Here is a 16754-nt window from a genome sequence, read left to right on the forward strand (position 1 = left end):
ATTGAAATCTCCTTCACATTTTCACAGACAGACAGCGCCCAGTAAACAAACTCCAACTAACGACCTTATTCCTCTTCCAACAAGAAACACTCACTAAGATAATTAACTCTCTCTCTCTCTCTCTCTCTCTCTCTCTCTCTCTCTCTCTCTCTCTCTCTCTCTCTCTCTCTCTCTCTCTCTCTCTCTCAAAACTTACGTTACATTTTACAAAACCATCTCAAACGGCAAACTAAAACTCTCTCTCTCTCACTCTCTCTCTCACACACACAGAACGTTGGGAAATGCTAAGTAAAAATTCATTCATCCCTCTATAACTTGGGCCACATTATCACGGATAACCTAAAAGATACGGCAGACTTAGAACAAAGGCGTCGTAAACTATGTGCTACTGGCAACTTGATTACAAGGAGGTTTGCCTTCTCTCACCAAGACACGAAACTCCTGCTCTTCCGCTCATACTGCTACAGTATTTATGGGTGCTCCCTTTGGACGAACTATACCTGAGAGACCATGAGATGTATTACTGTTGTTCACAATGACATTCTGAGACACCTCACAAACACTCCTCGCTATCACTCCACCATGCAGATGTTCATAGAAAACAACCTGGATAATTTAAAAATCATTGTTAGGTGAACAAGTCCAGTCTGATCACCCAACTGACAAACAGCAGCAAGGGGCATGTACAAAGCATCCTAAGCAGTGAAAGGCAAGAAGAAAGGTCTAAATTGTGGGAAAGATGGGATAGTGAGGCATCTGTTCATAAATGACTTATTCTTTATTTTTGCAATTATGAAGTGTCATCTGCAGAATGTGTCATTATTATTATTATTATTATTACAGTGTTACTGTATACTATAATATATACAGTATGTCTATGTTTCTAGTTATTATTGGTATTTTCTTTTTTTTATTATTACAGTACTGTGATTAATATAACTGTCGAGTTTTGCTATTTTCAATTTTCGTATTTAGCCTTATGCAACTGACTTCTGTAACCACCTAAGGTCTCTAGCTGGAAATTAATCATCTGCAATTTGTATTTTTAATACTTTTTTTTATTATTATTCTTCATATAATTATTGTCATTAACATTAGTATGAATTTTATTTTTTCTACTTCTTCAGCAACTGTGTGAATACTGCCGATTATTTTTTCTATTTCTTCAGCAACTGTGTGGATACTGCCGATTATTATTATTTTTATCATGTTATCTTACGTATCTAGATCGTGTCTATTGTATTTGTATATTTCCTGTATATGGCCCTGAGCTGAAATAAAGATTATTATTATTAAATCTGGATCCTTGCTGCCAAAAAGACACTTCTTCCTTCCTGAGCCTGGAAGGAAGACCAGCGGAAAGAGATAGAATTGCCCAAAGTGCGTTTACAGGAAGAGGAAGAGGAGGCTTCCCTTTACTGGCCTGGAAATGGTGGAGAAACATACTACAGTATTTTGGTCTTCTCTGTCTCCTTCCATGTCCCTGCAGCAATATAAACAGATAGCTTCTTGTCTATTACACTTCCTAAAAGGATGAGCTGAAACCAATCACTGTCTGCTAAGGAGGGAGACTGAAGGAACCAGCCGAAAGCATAGCTGCTCTCCCGTGTGAACAGAGGTTGCCAGTGACATGAGCCAATTCACCTATCACATCCAAAAAGCCTTGCTAAGGAAACAAAAACCCTTAGGACTTATCAAAGGATCCCTGGCCCAAGGAGGAAGAAGTCCACCAAACTTCTTCAAACACAGTTAACAGTGTCAAGCACAATTACTAAAGGGTATTGCTTTGATGGTGTTAGCCAAGTTTAATACATATTCTCGGTCTCTTGAATCGAGAAATGCGTTTTATGAACACGATTGTGCCTCTCTTGGCTGGAAACACATGGACCATAAAGCTGGATCAAGAAAAGAGGGGTAAAAATCCCATGCTCGATACACCATAGTCTTCCTAGCAGACAGCAAGGAGACAAGAGAGAAGAGGAGCTTTCTAAAGTACACTCTTTGGCCAAACATTTGCCACTGAATCAAGTCTCCCAAAATACGGACATTGATAGTTTAAAGGAAGGACTGCAGATATCTGTCTAAAGCACAACTGAACTAATTCCTTAAAACTGAGGAATAGACAAAATGCTCTTCCTGAATAGGAGGCAAAGGAGAATGCTGTCAGAAAGAGCCTGGACAATAAGAGTCCTCTTCCCCAGGGACAAAAGTAGCCCCAGAACCAGATGGTCTACACAAGACCAGGTGTAAAAGTTCTCATAATCCACCTGGCAGAAACTTGAAAGTCAAAAGCTCTCTCACCAAGTGGACTCACTGATGTCTTGTGCAGACTTGCTGAAGCCTCATGTGGACTCACTGACACCTTGGACTCCCTAACAATTGTGCAGAATCGTGTGGACTCATTGACACCTTGGACTCGCTAAGAATTGTGCGGAATTGCTAAAACCTATGCAGTTTTACAATCGATCTTTCTTCTTTGTGGGGTATCTCTGCTTCTCAAGAGCTTTGAGCAGTCTTGTCCTCAAAGGAGCTTAGACCACCCAGTTGGGACCTGACTTTGGTACTGGGCAGCCTCACCTGTGCCCCGTTTGAGCCTCTACATCATGCTTCAGATAGGAACCTGACTCTCAAGACAGTTTTCCTGCTGGCTCTGTCCTCCTTGAAGCAAGTTGGTGAACTCCAAGGCCTATCCTATGATGTCAAACATACGAGGGGTTGGATGTCTGTAGCCTTCGAATTTGTCCCAGAATTCATGGCTAAGACACAAACCACTCTTGTCATGACAGATCTGATTCCTTCTCAATTCTGTCTCTTAATGAATGTTGATAATGATCAAGACAAATTGCTCCTTTGCCTTGTCAGAGCACTACACTGTTGCCTGAAAAGGACTCGCCATCTCCGACAAGGGTGCCAAAGACTTTTCCTTAGCACTGGCCAGGACAAGGAATAAGTGTCCAGGAATATGATCTCCTTTCGGCTACATGAGACTGTCAGACAAGCCTATGGTTCGACTTCATACTCCAACCCTAATAGTGCATGCAAAGCACATGATGTTAAGAGGGCTAGGCCCTTCTTTGGCATTTAGAAAATACTTGTCTGTTCAAAGGATTCTGAAGGCTGGCACATGGCTTTGTCAGACCACCTCCACTTCCTTCTATCTGTGCGACGTTGCCCACAGGTCCTTGGACACTTATTCCTTTGGTCAGTGGTGGCTCCTCAACAGATTGTTTAACTCATCAGTCCCCTAGCTGGACAGCTTATCTTACCTAAGACGATGGTATGAAAGTGAGAATGAACTGGATGGCTGGTCTCCTTCAGTGTCCTTTCTTTTCTTCTCTACTTGGTGGCCAAAGAAATCATTCCGTCATGTGTTGGATTGGGTCTGATACAGGTGAGACTGCGGCCTTTTTGTTTGCATTTTGCTTATTCCTACACTAATATAAAACTTTGGCAAAAGCAAGTCCTGATGGGTTCTGGATCTTGGTCTTCAAGACTTAACTTTCATAATCAATCAGAAGCAAGTCCCTCCTCTCTCTAGCAAGGGAAGAGAGGATTGGTAGCAAACTGTTGGTGGCTACGAAGGTTCGTTATCTACAGATATAGTTCTTTAACTTCCTCCTACATTATCTCGTCACATTGTACGGAATCCCAGAAGTCTGACTGTTAAATAATCACTTATTTATTTTATCAAAGGCGTTGGTTCCCTTCCATAGGTTTCTATAAGCCAGGAAGAGTTACCAGGTGTGCTGAACCTCCAGTCAGTCCCAGACTTACTTTCCTCCCTCCAAAAGTGAGTCTATCCATAAGTTAAGACCCAGGTTAGTTCCTCATTATGAACAAATGCCAAATTTATTAATCAATTTGTATTTTTTCATAGCTAACAAACCTGCGGTCTTAACTTATATGGCCCACCTCTAGCCACCCCTCAATCAAGTTTCTTGGGATAGAAGAAACTGAGCTGTCATTCCTTCGATGCATGCGCAAAGGAACTTGAAGGTTGCCACCTAGGCCTATCAGCCTACCTTGCTGCCACCAATTCCTTGTTTGTTATTTTTACCGGTTTCCAGCTGGCGCTAGAAGAATTATCCATAAGTTAAGACTGGAGGTTTGTTAGCTATGAAAAATACAAATTGATATTTAAATTTTCATATTACTTATATCATGTGTGTATTTTCTGTTACCCGTTCTTACCCTAATTGGCAAGACAATACCGTACAGTAAATTAAAAATGGTGTATTCACTATACTTTATTGTATATAATATGGTAAATAATCAATTGCTTATGTTAAATATCAGAAAAGTTTATGGCTAACAATTTGCAATGTACTGTATTAAGACTTAAGGTTTGGGAGAGGGGAGGGGGGAGGAGGCTCAAGTTATTTGCAGGTTTTCAATCTCCCTGGGGAGGTGGCACCCCAACCTCTTAAAATCTGACGAGTGCCTGTACTGTACAGCTAAATAAACTAAAAGTAATGATATTTACATACAGTAATTAACAGTATAATTAAGCCACCTTTACATGACCAAATCAGTAGAATTATCATCATAAAACTGTAACAGTATTGACGTCACATAAAAAGTGAAGAGTACACACCACAATTTTTGTTAAATAACAACCTTTGAGACAAAATAAGTGATGGTTTCCTTACACCATACAGCGAGAACTATAAATCTTGCATGAGAACAAAGAAAAGGGATATGTATCATTAAAAGTATTTGAAAAATCATGAAGTCTCCTGAGTTTTTATTTTATTTCCAGTGAATGGTCAGTTGTACCACACATTAAATATAATATATATAATAATTTAAGTTTTAAAATTTAGCATTACCTATGTACAGTACCTCATTTGCTTTCTTTCCAGGTCAGTGGCAGTTTTCAAAATCCCTCTGAAGACAGGCTGCTATCTTTATAAGTTTTCATTAGGTAAGATGTTAAGTTTTTACACTCTACTTTTCCCCACTGCATCCCATTCCAACAAAAGAATTTGTTACAATAACATAGCCTTTAACTTCGGCGTTCATGTCAAATATATTCTTGAATTGTTTGATACTCCTGAAATATGTAACGAATAATCAAATTTGAAGGTTTTTGATGTAAAAACTCAACTAATAATTTCACAACAGTAAATGAGGCGATTTTGAGCGATTCGGAGTTTCTGACGGGCAAAAACGGAACCCGTCGTAAAATACTCCTTTGTAATCCTAATACATAAACAGTAGTACATTTTTGCATAACATCACACCATCTTTAATTTTTCCCAAAATTACTTTGAACTTGCTTTCACTAGTCTATTTTCTTATCCTTTATCAGACAGCATTTACTCATGCATGATTAAGGTCCTTTGCACTAGTCTACTTCAGTGTTACAGACATCTTGTTCACCTAATTTATATGACTGCATTAATTATATCTAATCACAAGATAAAATATTCCTGGGAAGAAATGACTATCCTACATACACTTGAAAGCATGTTTAAGCAATCGTTCCTTAACTTTTTTTGGTTGCAATCCATTATTCTGCCTGAATCTACAGTGCTACAGACATCTTGTTCACTTAATTTATATGACTGCATTAATTATATCTAATCACAAGATAAAATATTCCAGGGAAGAAATGACTATCTTACATACACTTCAAAGCATGTTTAAGCAATCGTTCCTTAACTTTTTTTGGCTGCAATCCATTATTCTGCCTGAATCTGACAATGTGTTCTCATTAATGCCCAATGTTCTCAGTAACAGTTAAGCTTTTATTTTCAAATATCCTTGGTTATAAAAACAAGTTGCAGTACTATGAAAATGTTTTATTTTTCTGTTAATTACTCAAAAAAATAATTGGTAATTACAAATAAATAATTTGGGGCAGAGTAAAAGAATGAAAGAATACATCAATATACTTTATTTACATGATGATTCAAAGCGACTTGAATAATACTTTAGAATGACACACATGGTTAGAGGTGCCTCAGATTTACTGCCTTAAAAAAGAAAAATATCAAAGGAATGTAACAATCACATTTTCTGACCTATTCTTGAACTGGCCAATCTTTTTATTGTTCACAACCTCATCTGGTATTCTGTTCTAAAATGAGGCTGCATTGCATGTGAAGAAGTGCCCATAATGGATCTAGTTTGGTTACTGCATAAAGTAAACAGATGTCCACCAACTAGCCTTTTAATTGATGCTTTTCTAAAGAATGAAGTTTTCATAATAAAACTAATATTGTAATACTTACTTGAACACCTGAATTCACCCTTAATCCCACTAGCCCAAACAACTCTTGATTACCCATCCCACTAGTGGGAACTTTAACAGCCAGTGTTACCAATGCTGCAGGTAAAATCTTGTCGCTTGAGCTACCATAACAAGCGGTTGGCAAAGCTGGCGCAGGTGTGTGCGACACTCCCACTTTCGTCAATTGCTTTATTCAAGGCCAAAATTGATGTGGGGAAAGGAGGGTGGGAATCATTCAGGTGTTCATTTAAGTATTACAATATTAGTTTTATTATGAAATCTTCATATCAATACACCTGAATTCACCCGATTAACAACATTTAGAGGGGCAGGGATCAATTCTATTGCAAGCCTTTTGACAACCGCAGAGATGGTAGCTCACCAATCTGCTCTGCATAAAATATCTGTTTAGTCATACTCTCACCATATCAACCAATGCTTTCAGTGAAGACATGTTGAGTACTTTGATCAACAGTCAGGTCAGTACTCTTGGTCGTTGACCTCCCATGTAGCTCTTCAGAACCTCTCATGTATGGAGGAGAATGAGGCAGAGTGCAGAGCTGGCCCTCCGGGAGAACCATCTAAGTTTCGTGCCCACCCCTTGTTACAACCGAGAGATGGCAGCTACCGATCTGCTCTGCATATATCTATTTAGTTATACACTAACCTTACCAATCTATGCTCGTGACAAGACATGCTGGAGAGTACTTTGATCGCACGTCAGGTCCATACTGTCTCGTTGTCGACCTCCCCATGTGGTTCTTCAGAACCTCTCATGTCTGGAGTACAGTGAACCTCCCATGTGGCTATTCATAGCCTCTCAGTGTGGAGGAAATGAAGCAGTGTGTTGAGCCGCTGATCCTCTGGATAAGGCCCGACGATTATTGTGAGCAAAGAAGTATCTCAGCGCCAACGAAATAGCCTAGCCTACTAGAGCACCTTGGACTCTCGTAGGGAAACTATCAAAGACCAAGATACTTAAAATGTACTAAACCTAAGTTCATGTGATTATACTATCACTGTTGCCTAAAATTCTAAAGACTAAAAGGAATTCCTCCATCTGGTTAACCTTAGAATCTTCTAAGTGAATACCACCTCAGCTAAATGAACATTACCCTAGATAATAGACTTGCAGCTACATGTGGACTAAGAGAATAACCCTCGAACCTCGCACTAGCGAATATCACCTCAGCTAAATGAAGCACCTTAGTTATAGACTTACGCTACATGTGGACTAAGAGAATAACCCTCCAACCTCCAATTAGACTTCTGCATCTGCACGCAGTAAAAAAAGTAAACAATGAGACAATCTTCAAAGTGGCTGCCTCCAGAACAGAAGGCACTGAATAATTCCTTTGAAAGGAAGATGAAGTGGACATACTCCAAATACTGTGCGGTCGGGAAATACAGAGCTGAAGACAATGAAGAAGAACCTGAGAAGCCTGGGAAATCACCTCCCTCTGAAAGTAACTAATAGAGTTCTTTGGCGGTGGATAGGAAGGATTCCTTGGAGAGACAAGTGTGTGCGGTAAAAGGAAGGACGGAGTTTCCTAACCTTTGATAAATAGGCTTTAATGCTCTTGACGGACATAAAGATATCTCCACTGGATCGCTGGTAACGAACACTTGCAGATAAGAACTTTAAACGAATGAGGCAGAGTTTAATCCTGCAACTCTGTCTTGCCACCAAATTCGGAGACAGACAAGTACGTATCATTTCTCGCATAGGCACCCAACCTAGAAACTGCCTGAAGCTCGCCCAACCCTTTAGCTGAAGCTAAAGCCGTAAGAAAAAAGCTACTTCTTAGTCAGTGTCTTAACGTTATAGCTTCAATGGGTTCAAAGGCAGGGGAACACAAAAAAAATATTGAAGTACTTCCGACAAGTCCCACAGAGGGGCCTGAGTCGGCAAGACAGGACGTTCAATCTAACAAGAGCGTAATAAATCATTGATTATCTAACTACTACAGATTTCAGGAAGGTGGACTCTAATTGTACTGCTAATCGTTGAGCGGTAGTCAGCAATAGCCAAAAACAAAAGACCCTTGACTTTCCGAAGGATAAAAGAAAATCAGCTATTTTGGCTATGGAAGGTCTAGAGATGGAATGACCTTCCTTATGACACTAAATTCTATACCTTGTCCAGCTGAACCTGGTAAGGCTTAAGGCTTATGGGTTGACTTTCTCAAGCTAAAAAAAACTATCTAGACACAGCTTTAGGGAGTCTGGACTGTCTAGCAGCTCCCTCTACCGTCGCCCTGCAACTAGGTACAGCACGCGAGGGTTTGGATAATAATGGTGAGAATGCGGTCATCTGAGAAGTAGTTTCGCATGGGTAGGGACATCGGAACTCCCATAGGGAGCCCTAGGAATTCCGGGAACCAAGCGTGTTATGGCGAGCTATTAGAGTCATAGACGTCTTGACACTCTCTCACAATTTCCTTATTACCTGATGAATGAGACCGGATGGAAGAAAGGCATACACCTGCATGTGATTCCAATTTGTAATGTCACATTGGTGCCTATTGACATGGGGACCACCATTGGTGAGAAATAAACCGGAAGACAATAGTTTAATCACGTCGCGAATAAGTCCACAGTTGCTGGCCACTTCCGGAGAACCTGACATTACTTCCAGAGCCAAAGTCCACTCTCCCCCCTCAAATACTTGACAGGAGTGACTTAAGGAATCGGCCAGTACATTGAGACTCCCCGATATAAATTGGGGAAGAAGAGACACTTTTCGTTCTTCACGCCCTCTCAGGACTCTCTGTGCTATAGTATTGAGTTCTGTTGAGCTTGTCCCCCCCCCTCCCCTCCCCCCAAGTTCTTCAGATGCGACACAGCAATTATGCTGTCTCTAAACATAGCCATTACTCTGTTGTGTACAAGGACTGAAAACAACTGAGGGCTTCCTTTACAGCCTAGATTTTCCCGAAGATTTATTGACTCCTCTCGTTCCCGAACCACCCCAGAGGCCCGAGGCCTGGATTTCCTCCAAGGTTGTTCCCCAACCTTGATCTGAGGCATCTGTGTACAGATGAATGTCGGGAAGAGGGGAATACCTTCCCAGTGTCAGATGCACTTCTTCTCACCACCACAGACGATCCAACAGGCAAGAATTGCTTCCGACTATAACTGCGTTCTCGTTGCGGAAGTCCCAGCGATTCCTGAGACATACCTTAGAGAGCGCATCTGGAGACAAGACCCTGGAATGAGAGAGAGAGAGAGAGAGAGAGAGAGAGAGAGAGAGAGAGAGAGAGAGAGAGACTCTCCCTAAGAGGCTTGTCCAAGCTGGTACCGGCCGTTCCCTGCTGGACAGGAACCCTCTGCCTGCTGAAGGACCGACTGGATCCTCTCCAGGGTTGTGAAAATCCTCAAAGGAAGAGAGAGAATCCTCCTACCTGAATAGGTTAAAAATTCCATAAGAATTCCCTCGCTCTTACTAGCTCCTCTAGAGAGGAGGCAAGGATCAACCAATCGCCTAGATACCTCAACACTCTGTACCCTCCACGATGCATAATTGCCGACACGGAGACATGAGTTAGGAGAAACCACGTTCGTCATACTGGCGACATCATCATCCTTGAACAAGAATTAGCTAAGGCTAATGGGGTTCTAAGCAATCCTTCTTATGAACGACCGGATACTGAGGGGGAAGATGACCAAGATAGAAATTTCGACTTTCCTGCTCCAAACGTCGTAGACGAAGCCAAAGCATTCGCATGGTGAGCCAGACCCCTCGAGATAAATTTATCAGGCTGCCAACAGCCAAGGATCCGAAGGGACATAGCTGTCAATCTTTAGAACCCCAATACAGTAAACCTGACAGCATCTAGAGAGAGTGTGCAAGAGCCTCAGTCTGATTGCGCAACACATCCTCCAAGCACCTGCTTCCCTAAGAGAAGTCCCTACGAGCCGAGACGACGCTGGAGACTTAGACAGGATTGCCTCAACCAATTCACTGAATGGCAACCTGACACCTGCCAAAGGGTTACCTCGAACTGCATAAATCTTTTTACACAGAGAGAGACAAGAGTCCTGTCTATTAGAAGCCACTACTGATGCTAAACGAACGTCCGCCTCCTCCAAAGCCTGTCTAACCCGATCGAACCAAACCAGCCAACACGAAAAAAAAAAAAGACTGAATTGACTAAATCCGGAGGTCCAGAGCTCTTGCTTGAGGGTACGAAGAACTAACATACTCAAGTATCGTCCGTGTCGTTACTGCTGGCAAAGAGGACATTTCTAAGCCCGCCAGAATCTCCTGCACCTCGGATAGAATCCTGTTCGCAATGTCTGAGCGGTCTAAGACCGACAAAGGAGGAGGCACTGAGCGAAAGCCCACACAACGATGAAAGAGTCTGCAGCGGACCACCTAACCAGAATGCTGCGCACCCCACCCTAATCGGGTAACTGGGCTGAATCCATAGTTGAACCCGCCAGGAAGAAGAGAAGGCTGAACTGAAAAAACCCCAGAGCTGGTTCCCCATTATTACCAAGGGGAAGATGAGTGAGAGTAGCCACATTGCTAAATCTGGGGGGAGGATGCGCAAATGAAACTGCTTGTGGAGGGACGGAAGATGAAGAAGAAGGAGGGAGAATGAAAGAGGTAGAAGCTACCCTCAGAGTTACCGCCGCAGAAAATGCAGGCAATGAGAGCCACGGACCACTTGAAGAAGGTACCGGAAGCCCTGCCAAAACTGCGGAGCGCAAACCTGAACTGGGAGCGACAGGCAAACCCTGTGAAATACCTGATACTACCGGAACAGCCACTTGAAGCGGAAGCAAGGGGTTGTGTATACCCGAAGGGATGGAACATGAGACTCCTGTGGCCAAAATCTACCGAAACTGCGTTTTCACCTGTCCAGGAGCTCCTCCTACCGGAGAAGACTGTACTGAGGAAGGAAAGGCGGGAGGCAGCGGAATAGCAGATGCATAAACAAGAAGTTACCTGAGAGGAGGAAAACCAAAGTCAAAGAAGGAGGGAAAACGGAAGATGCGGAAGCCGCAAGAGAGACCTGAGCAGAAGAAGAAAAGGCCGAAGAGGAGACTGAAAAAGGAGCAACAGAGAATGTGGGAGCAGGAGATGAAGCGACAGATAACCCATAAGAAAACTTACAACGAAAAAGACAGAAGGTACACCGAATCCCCCCAATAATCCTGAACCATATCCAACACGAATTCTGGACACTACTGTGTCACATGCTCCCTAATGTTAGAGAAACCATTCAACAAATAACCTCTCACCATAGGTCTGTACCCATCGAAAGACCCAGCAATCTGCCTTATATTCCGCCACATCCAAGTGCAGGTCCCACAGACTATATCCCGCCACATCCAAGTGCAGGTCTCACAAACTATATTCCGCCACATCCAAGTGCAGGTCCCACAAACTATATTCCACCACATCCAAGTGCAGGTCCCACAAACTATATTCCGCCACATCCAAGTGCAGGTCCCACAAACTAATTTTAGAAGTCGAAAGGACACACCAGAATCTGCCTTACTAGATGGAGGAGTAGAAAACACAGGGAAGGGGGGAAACTACAGTAGGAGATTCAGAAACAGTTGGAAGTGAGTTAGGAGCAAAAGCAGAAGGATTCTGCACCACCGTAATTGAAACATTGACCTGAGACTGAGCCAGACCGAAAAGAAGCGATAAGGTGAAACTCTTGCCAGATGACTATAGTCATCTTCAAAAGATATTTTTTTAATAAATTTACCTGTGATCATAAAAAAAGCAGCATAGCAGCTAAATTTTAATATACTGTATGTGTATGGATGCTTCTTGTTGTCATGGGGACTGATACATTATGATTTACAGAAAATTTTTTAAATGATAGCACAGTTTTTCTGCTTGTCACTCAAGTATATTTTAAAGGTATTTTGGAGGTGCTTTGTGGTATTAAAAATGGCTCAAATAGTAATATATTACATATCACTGGAAAGACAGTTTACTGTATTATACCATTATACTAAGTAAACAGCTATTAGGTATCTCTTTTCTCTGATGTATTGTGAATTTTTCATAAAAGTACCAACAAATTTTTCATTAAGGCTAACTTTAACTCATGATATCAATGTTTTTTATTTTCATACATTTCCAAACATATTATAAATATCAACTCTTTAGCTTTAAAAGACACCAAATTCATAATTGTAGCAATCAAAGAAAAATATTGCTAAGCCTATTTATTCTGTCAGTGAGGGCAAGTGTTCTGGCACAGACAGATTTTGGTTGACCCCCCTTTCCCCCCAAAAAAAATCCTCAAAGGGTTAAAGGCAGGGGAAGTGGCTTGCTTGATCTGCTGGACAACAGGGAACCTTCTGAACTACAGCTCAAACTGCTGATCTGATCAAGGACACCACAAGCAAGCAGCAACCACAGGAGCTACAATTGATTCACCTTTGAATATGTTCTTATTGACATGGGTTCAACAGAGGAGACTGTTGCTTCCCTGAGATCATTAAGCTGATAAATGAGTCAAGTAATCTCTTGAAAATGCCATTCAAATTTGGCCTGAAGGGGTTCTGAAGGAAAAGGGTCCTCAGGTCCTAACTAATTCCCTAGAGCATGAACTGGATCATCTCCTGTGATAGAGGCTGACACACCAGTCTGCTCAGGGCCGTGAACACAAACAGTTAGAAGAAGTAGTACCTACTGCTGAAGCACAAGCTAAGGTTGACTTATGAACAGAACACACACACTCTCCAAACTTTGATAACCCTTTCTCTAGACTTTTCTATGGCATACAAGACTTACCATGATACCCAGTGATTTCGTCCAACAGCAACCTGCTGTGCATGAACCCTCTTGTCTGTTCACACACTTAATCCAGAAATCATGCATGGGCTGAGCAAGAAGGTAGTTCTGACTTTTCCACAAACCTTGGATGAAGTGCCAACAGGAGAAGAGACTAAGGCAGTCCCTGTGTCTTGGAGGGAAAGAGGAGACAGTGGTTCACAAGCACACTTGGAGAACCTGATGTCAGTCTGTTACAATCCCTCCCACACAAGTGAACACCACTGCCAACCTTTGAAGAAGGAAGGAGCTCATTCAAAATCTGATGGTACTTATGAGAGGGCTTTTGAGACCTCTTCCTCTTCTCATTCCTACAAGAGGAAGCAGGAGGGAAGTTGAGGAGAACACAGAGGAGGAAGAAGACACATGCTTGCATTTCTTCACCTTACTCTTATTCTCTCAGATACAGGAGGAGATGTGGTCAAGGCAAATAGAAGCATCAGAGGAATGCAGCCTGTGCTCATTAGCACAGGGGAACCTCCATAAGCAAGACAACTGTTGCAGGAGGCTCAAAAATACTGAGCTCCTTGGTAGAAGCAGAAGCAACAAAGTAAGAAATGCAGTGAAAGACAGACCACTCAGAATACCAAAGGACAGCCACATCTTCTGCAGGTTCTCCAGTAAGGTCACCAACAAAATCAACAAAATCTGTAAATCTACAGCCCTTTGGAGTGGGTGACGATCATCAGCAGCTAAGGCAGAAGACTTACAGCCGTGACCCTTGATGGACTCACGTCCGTCCATAGCCTTGATATGGCTGAGATTAGCCGACCGAGACAAAACTGAAGTAGACGGACGGTGGGTTGGTCTTGCTTCCAGACAAAAGAAAGATGGAGAGCCTGCAGATCTTCTTGTGAGGAGGGGCAACGAAGACCTTCTTCCTCCAACGCCTCTATGGAATGGAATGAACAGAAGACAAAGATGATGCATGAGAAGACGACAGCAAGGGAGAAGGAGATCTATGGCGTTTCTTCCTTAATTTCTTCAAATCGTATAAGGCCCAGGGCCAGAAAGCGATAGAAGAGGCACGGCTGATGAAGGAACGGTGTTGGCCAAGGATGTCATGGCCGTAGACGTGTAAGCAGATGTCACAGACACAGTACCTCTAGACACTGGCATAGCGGAAGATGCTGGGAGACGGGAATACAAGTGGTGAGACAGATGACCCCCAATGTGGGGCTCCCCTGGTAGGCCTAAAGGCGATCAGCACTTAGTCAGCTTCTCAGCATCCATGCCTGAAACAACAGTACAAGGGGGAGCTGCCTCCCTCCTAGCAAGGGAAGGAGGGGGGAGCTCCCCCCCAAAAGAACAGAGGCAGCTAAATCAAGCACAAGATCTCCTGAACCCCTCCTCGATTTATCTAAAGACAGAGCAATACAGTAAACGCCCCATATTCGTGGGGGATGCGTTTCAGACCCCCCGCAAATAGTTAAAATTTGTGAATACTTAGAGGCCCCCCTCTAAAAATGCTTATAACTGCCTATCTTGAAAGTTCAGATACCAAATGTATACTTAAAAGTATCATCCTACATCAAATATACCTTAAATTATTATCCTATTACTGTATTAACCTTTGAAATTATATTAGTAATATCATTTCAAAGTCACCTTGAACATTAGTACCCTTAAAAATATACAGTATAATACGTACTTCTAACTCTCCCAGCCAAATCAGAAAGAGAGAGAGTTACCATTACAACAAATTCAGCCAGCCTTGTAATGGCAGGGCAAAGAGAGAGAGAGAGAGAGAGAGAGAGAGAGAGAGAGAGAGATTCACCCTCCTCCTGAGCTACAAGACTTGGGAAACAATCGGGGCTGAAATTTGTTTGTTTAAAACTTTTCAAAACTTATTATAGAAATGCATAAATGTTGTAATTACAGTATATTATTATTATTCCAGTACAGTATTATTATTATTGTTGTTGTTTTATTATTATTATTATTCTTCATCTTATTATTTGAAAAAATAGTATTTACTTTTCCTGAGAATTATTATTTGTTATTATTTAATCTTATTAAAACTTATTATTAATATTTGAAAATTAGTATTATAAATCATTATTTTATCATAAAATGTATATGTAGATACAGTACAGTACAGTATTTAGTCACGAAAATATGAATACAGAATATTGCTCTACAAAAAAATCCGTGAATGGGTGAGTTTCCCGCAAATAATTTATAGATAGGTTCCACAGAAAATTCCGCGAATTGTGAGAATGCGAACATTGGGGATTTACTAGATGAATGAGGAGTAAAATATTCATGAGAAGAAGGTGTAATGAGAGGTAAATCTGGCAAAAGAGAGAAGGAGCAAGAAGGAATGGCGGCATCGGATGCCATTGGAGGCGAGAAGCCTTCCCATGATGGAACAGCCGACTTCCTCTTGTATTTCTTCTTCTTACAAAATGCTTCCAATGCTCTGGAGACCAATCCCGTCACTCAGAATGCGAGTTACATAATTACATTGCAGTCATTAGATCTACATCTGATACAAGTTGTATGAGGATCAGTATCGATACAGGCTAAATAACGAACGCAAGGATTGTTACCTACCCCAGGCACTTTCACTGGGGCAAAGCCTTCTTAGATAAATCAAGCATTTGCATCTCTAATGCAAATACACACAGATAAACACTAACGTAACAGAGAATCACACAAAAAAAAAAAAAAAAAAATATATATATATATAAAAAAAAAAAAAAAAAAAAAAAAAAAAAAAAAACCAGAATGCCAAGGCGTAGAAAAGGCAGGAAGCGCGTACTAAACCGGCTTCTATGCGAGATAGGGCAGTGCACATCTTGTGAGGAAGACGGTTAAGAGATGACTGGTACATCACACACAAGAGGGAGAAGAGAGGTCTGACCCCACCTACTCTCTCCCCACTGGCTATCTTCCAGGTGCCATCAAACCTTGGTCTATTTTAACTGGATCCAACTAGCACTTAGAGCTTAACACCACTGGAGGAGAAGGTGTCTACGGACTTGTGGGCGACATCCCTCAAGTAAGATAGGAAGTTTGCCGGACATTCCTAAACACTTGCTCCGATGCTCCCAGTACCTGGGCACTAAGAAATTATTATTATATTTATTATTATTACAGTACAGTATTATTATTATTATAACAAATTCAAGCTTCTAAAGAATATAGTAGAAAAATAAATTAACATTAATAAATAAATACTGTAGATAAAAATACAAGTATATTAATAAAATACAATGCGAATGCACTGCATCTTCACTTTAAATTCTTTAGTTCCAATTGTATGACATCCTCTGGGAGGCTGCTCCACAGTCCAACGGTGTGAGGAATAAAGGACCTCTGGAACTAAGAAGTTCAACAGTGAGGCATATTGGTGCTGCTGTTTAGTAAATCTGGTTGCTCTTGCATTCTAGTTCAATAAACGAGCCTAGGATTATGTAATGACTCGTCTATGGCCGTCTGCAACCAGCTACACTACTAATATTGTGAGCCTCCTCACCCCCCTACAAAAAAAAGTTACATATACGTACCATACTTTTTTATGTGTCTACGTATGTATGTAGTCTATAATTACTCATTTTAATTGTTTTCCGTATCGCGGCCCCTGATAGGGTGCTACTGTAGGCCTATTGTCAAGTGCAGCTGGTCGCTCCCATGTAGAAAAGTTACCTCTTTATTTGGACGGCCATAGACGAGTCATTACATAATTCTAGGCTCGTTTATTGAACTAGA

General features: G+C 41.5%; 2 protein-coding genes across 28 annotated transcripts in view; one reads left to right on the forward strand and one right to left on the reverse strand.

Moving 5' to 3' along the window:
- Positions 1 to 16754, forward strand: part of Eip74EF (Ecdysone-induced protein E74) — an 874816-nt gene that overhangs the window by 608665 nt on the left and 249397 nt on the right. The window contains exon 1 of one of the 27 annotated variants that reach the window (XM_067099142.1): positions 4863 to 4924. The exons of 25 other annotated variants lie outside the window; for them this stretch is intronic. The gene's annotated coding sequence lies outside the window, so the exon portion shown is untranslated. Of the gene's footprint in view, positions 1 to 4862; positions 4925 to 16754 lie in introns of those variants that run through there. One more of the 27 variants, XM_067099124.1, reaches the window with a different exon arrangement.
- Positions 1 to 16754, reverse strand: part of Lsm11 (U6 snRNA-associated Sm-like protein LSm11) — a 339755-nt gene that overhangs the window by 255930 nt on the left and 67071 nt on the right. The window lies entirely within an intron of this gene.

Source organism: Macrobrachium rosenbergii, chromosome 55, assembly GCF_040412425.1.
Source record: "Macrobrachium rosenbergii isolate ZJJX-2024 chromosome 55, ASM4041242v1, whole genome shotgun sequence".
NCBI lineage: Eukaryota > Metazoa > Arthropoda > Malacostraca > Decapoda > Palaemonidae > Macrobrachium > Macrobrachium rosenbergii.